A 14,570-nucleotide genomic window follows, 5' to 3' on the forward strand; every position below is an offset into this window, starting at 1 on the left:
TTATTTTTATAAAAAAAAAAATAGTAATCTTGCTTTTTTTTTCGTCGACGCTTCATTTAGTCTGACACTAAATTTTAATTAAAACCGGATCAAGTATCCGTAAAAAAGTATGAAAATTAATAACCTGACAATGATCGGGTTGAAAAATACGCAACGGTTATTGCGTTCCTGCGGTTTGTGCTCTTTCATCGTTGTCACCCTTTTCCCCTTGATTCTTTTCCCAACCTCACCCTACTTCTCCTCCTCACCCGGGGGGAGGAATTTTTTTCCACACTTTTTTTTCATTATAAGAAGTTTTATCCTTAGGCCATATAATCACCAACCAGTGAAGAAAACAAAACGAAACAAAAAAAAAAAAAAATAATAATTATGTGAAATAGTTTATACAGGTATTGTAGAAAAGGCTAATTATTTTGCATGATAAGATAAAAATAATGTTTTTTTTTATATATACAAATACATAAATTAATAATATTGTAATTATTGTTATTAATTAGTAAATGATAAAAAAAATTATAACTTGATAATGTCGAATTTATATAAAACTGAATTTTTTACTTTAGAATTGACATTGAATTAAATTTTCACATATAGAATTTTTTTTACCTGATTTAGTAAGTATTTCAGTCGGATTTTTTACACAGGATAAAAAAGTGTTATTTTAACACCCTTGTGGTTCAAATTTGACATTATCTCATTATTAGTGTTTTTTAACACCAGAGTAGTGTTTTTTTAATTTTATTTAAAACAAATGTTTTCGGCAGAAAAAATGAAGTATTAAATAAAATTGACAGAAGCATTTCGGCAGAAATTTTAAAATTAACCAATAAAAATTTTTCTGCCCTGAGAAAAATGTTTAGTGAGAGCAACCATAATTTTGTTGGTATTTAAGCAACCAAACTATTTGTTTGAGGCAACCAAAAAATTTGGTTGAGTGTTTTTTGTTGGCATAACAAAAATGTTTGGTTAGCTCAATTAAATTTTTTTTGTTACACCCAAAAAAAAGTAATCTTATACTTAGAGGAAAATTCCTCTTCTAATATCCTCTAAATATTTCCTCTTAAAACAAGATTATTCAATTGAAATGTAGAATATTTTTATTCTTCATTTTAATGGAAGAATGACAAAAGGATTCCTTTTGTATTTTCCTCTTTAATTAAGATTTTCCGTTTTAAATTTAGAAGATTTAAAAAAAGGAAACGGAAAAAAATAATGTAATCGTTTGATCCCTTTCCCTGGGTATGATAGTTGTGAAGTTGTTTTTTAACCTTTCAGTTTTAATATTTCTGGTAAAATGTCAACAAAAAGGACAAAAAAATGGATTTGCTTTATTAAAAATACAGAAAATATAGTTAAATTCAAATTAAATGAATATTTTTAACGCTATTTTTAGATTTAAAAAAATTTGGATATTTCTTGTGAAATTTTACTACTCAGGTAAATAGAAATACTATAACCCCATTTTTGAATCTTTCGAATTTTTTAAATCTTTTTATTTACTTTTTTAAAAAAGTTTTAAAACGTTAAATAATTTCATATATGAAATTTTTTTCTGTCCTATAAAAAATGTTAACTTTTAAACATATCATCATGTTTTAAAATTATTTTTGCGCTGAAAATCTCGTTGACCATTACAACTGATTAATGAAAACTTATTTTTTGTATTTTAATTATCAATATAAAATGTTGATAATTAACCAAAAACATGACATTGTTAATGTTATATTAAAAAACAATTTTTATTATTATATTGAAATGAACTATTATAATTTTACTTAATTTTAATTTAAAAATGTATTTTCTGCAAAGATTTTATTATTTGATTGAAATTATAATTATTTTATTGATGGCTTTGACATTAAAAACAATTTTACGAGGTTTGGATGTCGACATTTAATTTAAGAGGAAAATCCTCTTAAATGAAGAATAATAATTTTGATACCAAAATTAAGAGGAAAATATGCATTTATTTTAGAGGAATCCTCTAGATTGAAAATTACTTTTTTTAGGGTGTAGGTTAACAAAAATGTTTGGTTGATCAAACAGTTTTTTTTTGTAAAATTAAAAATTTTATTCTACCTTATCTCTATTCTTTTTATCTTTTTTATTCATTTCTCTTAAGCTATGAGCTGAGAGCGAATCAAATTATTTGGTTGTTGCAACCAAATTTTCGTTAGGACAACAAACGATCATTTGGTTTTTTAGACCAAACTATTTTGTTGTGTTAACCAAATTATTTTGTTGTCGTAACCAAATTTTGGTTGGAATTTAAAAATACTCAACCAAATAATTTTGTTGACCTAACCAAATGTTTGGTTGAGATAACTCTACGTCTTTGTTTCAGCCAACCAAAATTTGGTTGCAAGAACCAAAATTGCCTAATCAAACAATTTTGTTGCAAACGCTAAATTGTTTTTCTCAGTGTGAGTAATTTCCGATTGGTTAATTTTAAAATTCTCTCCAATAGAATTTCTGTTAAATGAATTTTCGGTTTTCTAAAAATTCTGTAATATGAAAAATCGGTTTAATAAAATTCTGTTGAAAAATAATTCGAACAAAATAGAAGTTCAATTGAAAAATTCCAGCTAATGAAATTCTATCGAATAAAAATTCTAACCAATTAATTTTAAGCAGTGTTCATGCGTCTCCTTAATATTAAGTTTAACAGTGTTGTAAGTAGTAAAAACGAGTTTCAGTCAGACACCTAGACTGTGTTCATATAATTTAAGTATCAGTATAGTACAAATTAAGAGTCAGACAAAATGGTTTTTATATTTTTGCGTAATTATTTGTCCTTTTTTTTGTTTTTTTTTTTTTTTTAATTGTAACTTCAGATAATGCTTATTTGAAAGTCATAACATTTTTGATGCGATATTTTATTATTTTAGGTTTCTCCTAAAGCGATTATAATTCAAAAATTTAGTTAGAAGCAAAAAAAAAATGAAAAAACACAAAAAATTCACCCACTATTTTTTTGTTTTGTTTATATAATCATAATTTTTTCCCCTCAAGTCGAAATTTAATTTTTCTTACTCATCATAAAAGAAGACGCTTAAATACATGATATCTATCCTATGCAAAATTTTTTTTAAGTAGCCAACATCATAATAACAATTATTATGTTACGTCCAAAAAACGTAACATTTAAAGTTAAAGTTAATTAGAACTTGAATTTTGAATTGGTTTCATTACTGGAAGTTAAAGTTTGAACTTGGAAGATTTTGAATATCTTGAAAAGAATTTGAATCACTGACTACCAGAGTCAAAATTTTTCCCTCTTTTCACCCTCGATTTTCACAGCCTCTTTTCAGCCTGAAATCATGCGCTTATTTCCAAATCTGCATGTTTAGAGGTTGAAAAGAGGTCTTGGAATTTTTTCTTAATTTGAATTTTTCGAAGTTTTATTCCACCTAAAAGTTTTATAGTATTACTACAAAGACCAATAAATATATCCTCAATAGGGTCAATAAATAATGTCCATAAGAAAAAAAATCCAATTTTTACATTTTTTTAATTTTATTTTTTCGTTTTTTTTTGTTTTTTTAACCTCTTTTACGCCTCTCTAGTCATCTTTAAACCCTCCTTTCAGCCTCCAATATAGCAGATATTTACACTTTTGCAAATTCGAGGTCGAAAAGAGGGTATGAAAGTGTTGGAGAGAATAAAAGGAGGATAAAAGGAGGGTTTTAGAGAACTTACAGAGAGTCTAAATTTCGACTCGGGTAAGAACTTGAGAAAGACTTAGAATTTGAATGACTTTTCATTAGAAGAAAGAACTTGGAATTATAACTCGAATAATAACACATATTTCCTAAAAGTATCAAATTGAGACCAAAAATTGCATCAAATCTTTGAACGTTTTGATGCACATAAGTTATATTAAAAAGAGATCGTTTTGTGTATCATTTTTAGAAATGATCATACACGAAACAGTCTTATTTTTTGATGCAAAAAATTTAATCAATCATGGCCGAATTGAGGTGTGTGAACTTGCGACCGCCACTTTGAAATTTTAAAAATTTTTTTATAGCATTCAATTGTCCACAAAAAGTCCACCTTTGTCCAACAAAAGATTTTAATTGTCCACCTTTTGTTTAAATAAAAAATGGAAAAAATAATTTTTTCAAGTCGAAAGTTCAAAAATTAGTAATTAACATTCACTAGAGCACTCATCGGTTATTTAGCGTTAATAGACGTTTGTCCAACAGAAAATTTCTTTTCTAAATAAAAAAAAAAAAAAAAAAAAAGTTTATTTTGGGTAAAAATACTGAAATATGGCGAAATACCAATTTTACCGTTTCCACTACATTTATTGTTTGTCCACGGTAAGCTCAAATAGACAATCAAAGTTATGCCCTAAATTATCAATTCATTCATTCCTTTAGACTGCAGAGATGAATAAAACTTAAATATGATAGTATTTTACTTGTAACAAGTTTCCTAAAAAATCAAAGGTTGGACAATTAAATCCACTAGTTGGACAATTAAATTCACTAGTTGGACAATTAAAATTATGTCCTAAATCATCAATTCATTCATTCCTTTAGACTGCAGAGATGAATAAAATTTAAATTTGATAGTATTTTACTTATAAAGCGTATCCTAAAAAATCAAAGGTTGGAGAATTAAATCCACTAGTTGGACAATTAAATCTACTAATTGGACAATTAAAATTATGCACTAAATCATCAATTCATTCATTCCTTTAGACTGCAGAGATGAAGAAAAATTAAATTTGATAGTATTTCACTTATAAAGCGTATCCTCAAAATTCAAAGGTTGGACAATTAATTCCACTAGTTGGACAATGCAATCTACTAGTTGGACAATTAAAATTATGTCCTAAATCATCAATTCATTCATTCCTTTAGACTGCAGATATAAATAAAACTTAAATTTGATGGTATTTTACTTCTAACACGTTTCCTTAAAATTCAAAGGTTGGACAATTAAATCCACCAGTTGGACAATTAAATTCACTAGTTGGACAATTAAATTCACTAGTTGGACAATTAAAATTATGTCCTAAATCATCAATTCATTTATTCCTTTAGACTGCAGAGATGAAGAAAAATTAAATTTGATAGTATTTTACTTGTAACAAGTTTCCTAAAAAATCAAAGGTTGGACAATTAAATCCACTAGTTGGACAATTAAATCTACTAATTGGACAATTAAAAATATGCACTAAATCATTAATTTAATTATTCCTTTGCATTGCAGAGATAAAGAAAAATTAAATTTGATAGTATTTCACTTATAAAGCGTATCCTCAAAATTCAAAGGCTGGACAATTAATTCCACTAGTTGGACAATGCAATCTACTAGTTGGACAATTAAAATTATGCACTAAATCATCTATTCATTCATTCCTTTAGACTGCAGAGATGAAGAAAAATTAAATTTGATAGTATTTCACTTATAAAGCGTATCCTCAAAATTCAAAGGTTGGACAATTAATTCCACTAGTTGGACAATGCAATCTACTAGTTCGACAATTAAAATTATGCACTAAATCATCTATTCATTCATTCCTTTAGACTGCAGATATAAATAAAACTTAAATTTGATGGTATTTTACTTCTAACACGTTTCCTTAAAATTCAAAGGTTGGACAATTAAATCCACCAGTTGGACAATTAAATTCACTAGTTGGACAATTAAAATTATGTCCTAAATCATCAATTCATTTATTCCTTTAGACTGCAGAGATGAATAAAACTTAAATTTGATAGTATTTTACTTGTAACAAGTTTCCTAAAAAATCAAAGGTTAGACAATTAAAATCTTTTGTTGGACAAAGGTGGACTTTTTGTGGACAATTGAATGCTATAAAAAAATTTTTAAAATTTCAAAGTGGCGGTCGCAAGTTCACACACCTGCCGAATTGAATCGACTCAAAATTAAACGAATTTTTTTCAGATATTTTGGTAATAGTACAATTGCGGAGACCATTTCACTATTTAATTTGAAAATGAAAATAACAGAAAATCAAAGACAATGTGCAATTCGATAATTAAAAAGTGACAGCTTATAAACATAACCTAAAATGCATGAGAAAAAATTTGTCGATAAAATCAATATAGTCGAGCTTTTTAGAAGGTAGATGGCAGCACTCATCTTTTTTCTTTCTTTAAATTTTTTCTGAATCGTTTTTATAAAAAGCAAAACTCTTACTTGCTAAACGGAAATATTGGTCAAAAAGATGTATTATGTTATCAAAAAAAGTAATATTGTTATCAATAATATTGGTTTAAATCAGAAATTAATTATTTTCAACAATATTTTTAATAAAATAATTCATTATTTTTTGCAATATTTTTTAATGAAAACACAGAAAATTATAAGGTATTAAAATAAGCTGCAACGCTCATTATTTTAATCCAATTTTGCCTATTTTAATCCATTTTGGTATTAAAATAAGAAAAATTGGATTAAAATAATAAGCGTTGCAGCTTATTTTAATGCCTTTTAATTTTCTGTGAAATTAATTTTTTCACAAATATTTTTGATCAAATAATAAATATTTTTTTAATCAAAAATATTGGTGAAATAAATTGATTGATATTTTCATTTTCGGAAACTAGGTGCACTCATAAATTTTTGTGTCTATTTCACGGTTGTATGTTTTACATTTATTGCTTGCCAAATGTTTTTGGTTTCTATGAATTTTGTAAATAACAAAGTGCAACCTGCAAGTGTTAACCATTTAAGGTTTAGTATTTCATTATTATGGTTCTAAAATGAAGAAATAAACAATTTATACACTCTCTAAATCTGAATGAAGTGAAATTTCACTTAGAATGTTTCAAAAGTCTTCCACGTAGAAAAATAATTGTATATGCACTTAAAAATAAGTAAAACTTCACTTATTTTTAAATGAAAATCACTTAATTTTTAAGTGCATATAAACTTATTTTTCTACGTAAAAGACTTTTGAAACATTCTAAGTGAAATTTCACTTATTCAAATTTAGAGAGTAGGTACTAAAGAAAAGAAACATGGTTTTGGTGAAACAGATGTTTTTCTTTGTGTAGAATCAATAAGAAATTTACCTACAAATAAAAATTAAGAAAAAGAAAATATGAAATAACGCAGGACGTTACAATTATCACAAATATGAAGAGAAAAAAACGGACATCTCGAACGAAATATATTAAGCCCTTAAATGCACTAAAGATGATTTTGAAGTAAGAAAAAAAAATTGTCTTCTTTTCAGTTATTTTGGTTTTCAGGTGGGAATTGAGTAAAACCTTGTTTTTTCTGTATACGTAGAAAACAAGTAAATTTTTTTCAAATTTGATGACTAAATTTAACAAGCCGAAAATTAGAAGACGTTTCGGATCTGTCTCAACACAATGTACGTATCATAAATTAAAGCCGCTTTATCGATAGTCGTTTGTTTTACTAAAGCGATCGTGCAGATAGTTCAGGGCAAAATATAGGTTAAAGATAATCGTTTAGATAGCATGGGGGGCAAACGTTTCTCAAAAACGCGAGAACCATATCTCTATATTGTATCACGGCAATATACAAGAATATTTGAAATGATTTAATATACACACGCATATATATATATATATATATACATAAATAATAGGAGAAAAAGAAACACAACTTTTTCCTTATATATACAATACATATTATATATATGAAAAAAAAACTTTGCCTATTGCTCTCGAAAATTTATATTACTTACGTGTCTGTAGATTATTTCAAGTCTAATCTGTATGAAATCACTAACGACCGACCTAATTTTCCCTCAAGTATTCTCTACGCTGCGAGATAAATGAGAATTTAAAATCTCAGATTTCAGATAATCCCAAGGCTGCAACTGTGCACAATTTTTTAATTAGTAATTAGTAATTAATGGCTCTTTTTTCACGTGAAAAAAACGCTTTTCTACGAGTTACTTAATATTACAATCGTTTGTGTTTTTTTTTTTTTTTTTTTTTTTTAGAAAAATTTTCAACAATATTCTTCAACACGAAATTGAAAAATTGTAATTTATTTTCATTTAAATAAATCTAAATTAATAATTCTTTTTGGAAGAATATTTTTTATTAGAAATCAGTAGTAGGGCTGTACCAGTTCTAAAACACAGGTAATGCAGGTGTCTACATTACCGACATATGGTAACTCTACTTTACCCTTGGCGGATGTTACCGGCCGTTGGCGCGAGATGGCGCTGTTGCTCGCGGGAATATTTGAAATTTAACCCTTTTGGTTAGGTTGATGTTACCGACCGTTGCCGCGAGATGGCGCTGTTGTTCGCGGGAATTTTTGAAATGTTTAACCCTTTTGGTCACCTCCCTTACCACCCACTTTCAACCCTCTTGGTCACCCACCACCCCCTTATTTGCATATGATTTTTTTTAAAATTTAACCCTTTCTATCGCCTACCCACCCCCTTATTTTGCATAACCCTTTTCAGTATAAACATATACGATTCCAAAAATTTAAAAATCATAATTAGAACCTCGAGGAACAAAGGGTTCGCGAGATACCGCGCGGGACTGTGGGTGGTTGGGAGTGGGTGGCTGTGGGTGGCGCACAGTGCATGGCTCAAAAGTGAAAGGTGCGCGGCAGATGTGCGCGTACGGTCACCGGGGCCCGTTGGTAGTCCATGCGTCAAGTGGGGATGGAGTTCAGTGGTGGGATGTTGTGTATGGTGGGGACTACATGTACCTCAGGCGATTCCCGTGGCAAGGAAAATCATTCTGTTCTAGCTTCCAGAATCAGCAGCATCAGACCTCTGGCACTCGCAGCAGTAGAATTAAAATAGAGAATCCCACCCACATTCCTCCCACTTGGTCACCCTCTACCACCCACTCACGTCATTTTAAGCTTCCCTCCAACTTTCCACCCACTAATTTGCATGCCGATTATATTTTTCATGGTATGTAACTATTTTACCATATACTAATGTTGTTTTTTAGAAGAAGGCGGCACTTTTTAAAACTTCTTTTTTCCATGGTAAGCCCCTATTTTTCAATGGTAACTCTACTTTATCATAGACCGATGTTACCGACTGTTGTCGCAAGATGGCGCTGTTTCTCGCGGGAATTTTTAAATTTTTAACCCCTTTGCATAATTCCCTATTTTTCAGTGGTAACTCTACTTTACCATAGATCGGTGCTACCAACTGTTGTCGCAAGATGGCGCTGTTACTCGTGGGAATTTTTAAACCTCATTGCATAGTCATTTTTTGAACATTCTACCCACTTTCCTCCCACTTGGTCACCCTCTACCAACTACTCATTTCTTAGCTCTTCTCCCACTTTCCACTCTCTTGACAACCAGAGTGGGGTTCATGCGCACTCCCTCTCTCGCCCCATCAACATTGCGCGCGCATTATTATAATAGAGTGGGGGTACATAGTATATGGTGTGTTGCGTGCGCAGTTTTTTTTTTAAAGTGGGAGTGAAAAGAAGTGGGAGAAAAATAAGAGTGGGGCTGATGGCATATAATGCAGAACACAAGCCCGGAGATAGCATAACTGTTACAGATATACTGAAGCAACAACATCCACAGCAGCCACAGCATTAGCATCACTACTCCCTCTTCTATAAGGTATATATTCTACTTTAACTCCTTTTTTTAACCCACTCCCCTCCCAGCTTAATTTTGATTTTTATATTAAAACTTTCCATTCTTTTCTGCTTACAGATATAAAAAGAAATCATGGATTTACAAAAACTCAACGCTATTGGTCACATGGAAAGTTTCCTGCCAACAAAACCGCTTGCTGAGTTGACTCCAAATGCTTTATATACTGTAACCAAAATAAAGAGGGTGCAGACAAAATTCGGAGGTAGGATTGTAGCAGAACTAGATACTACATTCAACACTTTCCTCCCAGCAAGGTTCGCGAAGCTGTTCGAAACTGAACCTGCATCATTCACAATGATGGAAGAAGCCGCACAATCTCAAAAATTACAATTAAAATATATCGGCGGCAAGTTTAATGTAATCGAATTTGAATATAAGTAATATTAAAAAATTATTAAAATATAAAAAGAAAAAATAATTGTAATATAAAATTGTAAATATTCATAATGTGAGAAAAATAAATGTATTAATTTACATAAAAAATGGTTTCTTTTCTTATTTTACCTTCATTATTAGTCTTAATACTAAGGGTATAGGTTCAAGTAATAAATAGACGTTTTTTTATTTTTTAAAAACTAATAAATTAATTTATTCAGATAAAGTATTTAAAATTTATTATACATAAGATTCAGAATTTTCATAAAAAGATTTTAAAGTAGTATAAGTACAATCCACTTCATCGACGCCATCTGATAAATTTCTCAATTCATTCGATACATTCAGAAACCAATTTCGAAGAATCATAACAATGTTTACAGCACAATGATTAGTTTGAGTAATATGATGTGTACATGTAGTTAACAATGATTCAGTTTTAATATTTTTAATCGCTGGACAGTCTATATCTTCTAAATTTTGCACATTTAACAAATATTTTTCTAACCACTGCTTTTTTTCAACACCTTTCGTGTAGATAGTTTTTGCACCTCGTAATGTTTCTTGTATAATAGTACGCAGTTCATCATAAGATACATCTCCAGACATCCAGTGGATTCCATGATAATTGTTTGTTAGCCAGAGATTTTCACTTTTATAACGTTGAGGTAATGAATTCCAAGCACATGGAGGTTCAAAGAGGTAAACTTGAGGTTGAGCATCAGCTTCAAGAGGAAGTATAGCCAACTCTTTGAAAATGAAATCGTTGCAGGGTTTCTTGAAGCCTTGAACGTCTACGATGAACTCCATCCTGGAATAGAAATAAATTTCTATCCCAGGAACGTGAGTTATATACCACTCAGTTCAACCCCCACTACTTTCATTTTACCCCCTCCAATGCTTTACATCTTCTTAACTATACCGCTGATTGGTTTATACTGTACAATGCGATCATGTATGATGAGGCAATAAGCAGTTGTTTCAGCAGGTATATTATTTCTAGCTTCAAATTCCAAACGTACATCAACTGACGTTTGTTTGAGAAACTCGTTTTGTTTTGAACAATCAATAACAATTAGAGGAGCCAATGATTTAAAAGTGTCAAGCTTTAATATGGGTTCAGAATCTCTTCCATAGTAGGAAGATTGAAAATTAGCATACATATCATAAAGTATAGAATATTGATTTTGATTAAAATTTAAATTTAAATTTCCATAAGGATATGATTGTGAATTCAAAAAGAGTTTTACATTTGTAATGTCGCAGTGATCAAAATAACTGGCAGACTTTTTACGTTTATCTTTTCTTCCTGTTTGGAATCCAACAATTACATATCGAGGCTTCTCTAATTGTGTTGACGATTTTATTTGCCACATGACTCTTGTACTTGACGGAATTAAGGGATATTCAAACATTTCCCATGATCGAAAACTCATTGAAATTAGTGGATCTTTCTCGATAAATTTCAATAATTTGATTTTATTATTATCAGATGGTAAAACATATGGCACTAACCATTCCACTTTATTAATTTGTACTTTGAACTGTTCATCTGCACCTTCGCCCGTTTGAATAATAGAATTTAAATCACTACGTGCTCTTATTAAAATCAGTTCATGTTTCGCATTCATAACAATTTTTTTATAATCTTCAGCAAAACCAAAAATCATACCAAGTGGTACTGATACATCAAAATATCCATCTTGTAATGACATTCTTGTATTCAATTCCATATTCAAAATTCCTGCATTTTCAGCGCGGTTAAGTTGAGGTGGTGTTAATGAAACCAAGCTTTTCATAGTAGTTGTATGTCCAACGTACTTGCAACGGTCAATCTCAATACCATTCAATTCATAACGAATTTCATCAAACAAATAGGCTATCGCATTGTTGGTGAAATGAATATTTTGTGTGGCATCAGTTCCATCAGCATTAGTCAACCTTCCAAAAATATGTAATACACTATTGCTTGGTAAAATAGATAAATCTTGATTTTGTACAATAATGCGAATTTCATCACTATTGTTAAACGATGAGGATGCATATGGTTGATGACTGTGAATCTCATAATTAGCTATGGATTCATCAAAATTCACTGATGCTGGAATGCTGAGAATCTCCTCCATTTTTCTTATAACAGCGACACAAAATAAACAAGAAAAAATTTTCTCCTCTTCTCTTCTTTCTCTTCCTTAGTTTTGATTTCTGACTCGTAGACCTAGCTGCTTCAGGAATTGTCGACTCTGAGGTGTTAACACCTTGCGAGCTGTATTCAAACTGATCTTCGATGGACATGGTGTTTGAGTTTTATAACTACTTCCGACTTTTCGATTATAAACAATACCCATTACATTGATTTAATGTGTAAACGGATTGTTATTGTCTCTCCTCTAAAATTAACTAAAATACCGTTCTGATCTACTATACGTAGCTGAATGTTATGTATTGTCCTTACGGCGACTGGAAGGTAAATGATGTGTGCTGGAACTTCTACAATCTTATATCCCGGTGGAACAGTGGGGAAAAATTCATGTATAGTGTGGACTTTTTCATTATTTATATACGCTCCAGTGGTAATATTACATTCAATGCGTAGAGCATTCACTTTCAATATTTTTACAGGTAAATCAGAGGAATGTTTTACATTTGGTGGTAGTTTGCGAGCAGTGAATCCCAATAAACTAGCAATAGAATCTTCAGGAGTAAAGTCAATCCAAAGATTTGATTTAATATAGCATCGTAATGTACTATTGTTGCACTCTATTGACAAATAATTTTTATCTGTTATTTGACGTTTTAAATATGCTTCTATATCTTTAATTTCATAACTACCAGTAGGTATAGTAATCTCATTATTATTTATATAAAATTTGTTGGAACTTTCATCAATATTAGGAATTGAGTTATATGTAAATAAATCAACAAGTCCAAGTGTATAATTTTTATTAGGTGAAAGTTCAATAGGTGGGAAGTATGAAGCCTCCAGAACTGAAGACTTTCCCGTTAACGTTAAAGTAAAAGAGTCATTCATGTTGGACATCTACTTTTATACTGAAGGTTATAATCGTTTACATATTCTTATATAGATTAAAACTGTTCTTAACGTTAAGTTGCTTACATAAGAATTTAAGACATAAATGACCACATATAAATGTATCAAAATTTTGATATCTCTCATGATTATATTTGATATAGCTACCAACACCTAGATAAACAATGAGATCCAATGGTGGTGAAAGATTTCCAAAACTATCAAAATATTCAGTTTCATTGTTTATCTTTTTATATGCTACCCAATGTGTTCCAGGACCTTCTTTATTATCAAGATTAATTATGGCTGATTCACATTTATAAGGTCCTGTAATAGGTAATTCATTTCTCATAAAAACTCCACGAAATTTAGGTATTTTCACAAATTTAGCATATTTAAGTAAATCATAGTCGGTTAGTGCGCGGTGAGGTAGCTTCAATATTAGTTTTTTTGAACACTCTTTGTATATTTCAATCCTTTTCCTTGATGTGGTTTAATATAAAGACCAAGTCCTTTACGATAGGGTTTCAAATATATACCCTTTCCTATAGCAATGGCCTCCATTGTTTCATTATGTCGATGAGCTTCTGAAAGTTGTTTTTTAGCAGCATTAGCATCATTTACTGCTTTTACAATACCACTGACTCCACCACTAAGTGCTCCTAATGCACTAAGCCCGGCAAAAATTGGTATTAGCGGTAAAATACCGCCAACTTTTGAAGGTACGGGAAGAATTCGAAGTGATGAAATTTTACATTTATTACCAAGATTTTTAACTGCATTTTGTGCACCAATCATTGCTGTTTTAATAGTGTCCGTTGCGTTATGATTATTTTTCATATTATTTTTAGCAGCATGAATAATCTTCCCTAATGTCATGCGTTTATTTTTCTTGGAAATTGTATTCCTCTTCTTATTCTTCGACTTCTTCTTCTTCTTCTTCACAATCTTTTTCTTAATATTATTATTAATTTTTAAACCCATCCCAAATTTAGATTTAGCTTTCATTATATTAGTTACAGCTAATGCAGCTGCTTTTTCACTAATTTTAGCGTCCTTGGAAATTACTCGTTCCCACGCCTTTTCCGCTAGTATTTTGTCTGCAGTATTTCTTGCAGCCACGTCTTTATCTTTTGAATAGGCTATATCATGCTCCTTACAAGCCGTATCCAAAGGATTTATACCAGGATCCCCTCGTGCAAGACGTTTTGCCAACTTTGTTCCAGGTCCACAATATTGATAACCAGGAATGTGACACTCGAATGGTAATTTGTTAATTAAAGTATTGAGAAATCCTTGACCACTGCAAGAATTTTTCTTCACTTTATCGTGAGTAATCATTCCTCACTCGACAATGGTCTATAACCAACTGATTGAGGGTGACTATATAAGTGGGGTATTTATAGTTTTTTTCATTAGTCAATTCCAAGATGCAGTTCAAGGTACAAGCTGAACAACTCCCGATTGCAAATGTGGATAACCTCATTGAAACTAAAGATAATGGGGTTAAACGACATGGAAGTTTATTTTCAAATAGTATTCGAGCAGCTTT

General features: G+C 30.3%; 1 protein-coding gene and 1 long non-coding RNA gene across 3 annotated transcripts in view; one reads left to right on the top strand and one right to left on the bottom strand.

Annotated features, from left to right (window-relative positions):
- LOC127283685 (complexin) overlaps window positions 1-14,570 on the bottom strand; it is a 583,758-nt gene that overhangs the window by 219,623 nt on the left and 349,565 nt on the right. The gene's annotated exons all lie outside the window — the stretch shown is intronic.
- Window positions 3,992-5,768, top strand: LOC127283689 (uncharacterized). The gene is made up of 3 exons (XR_007843382.1): window positions 3,992-4,454; window positions 4,617-4,940; window positions 5,124-5,768. It is a non-coding gene; the product is annotated as an uncharacterized LOC127283689 (long non-coding RNA).

The sequence above is a fragment of the Leptopilina boulardi genome, unplaced genomic scaffold, assembly GCF_019393585.1.
Source record: "Leptopilina boulardi isolate dan_hultmark-lab unplaced genomic scaffold, ZJU_Lbou_2.1 LbouV2_310, whole genome shotgun sequence".
NCBI classification, from domain to species: domain Eukaryota; kingdom Metazoa; phylum Arthropoda; class Insecta; order Hymenoptera; family Figitidae; genus Leptopilina; species Leptopilina boulardi.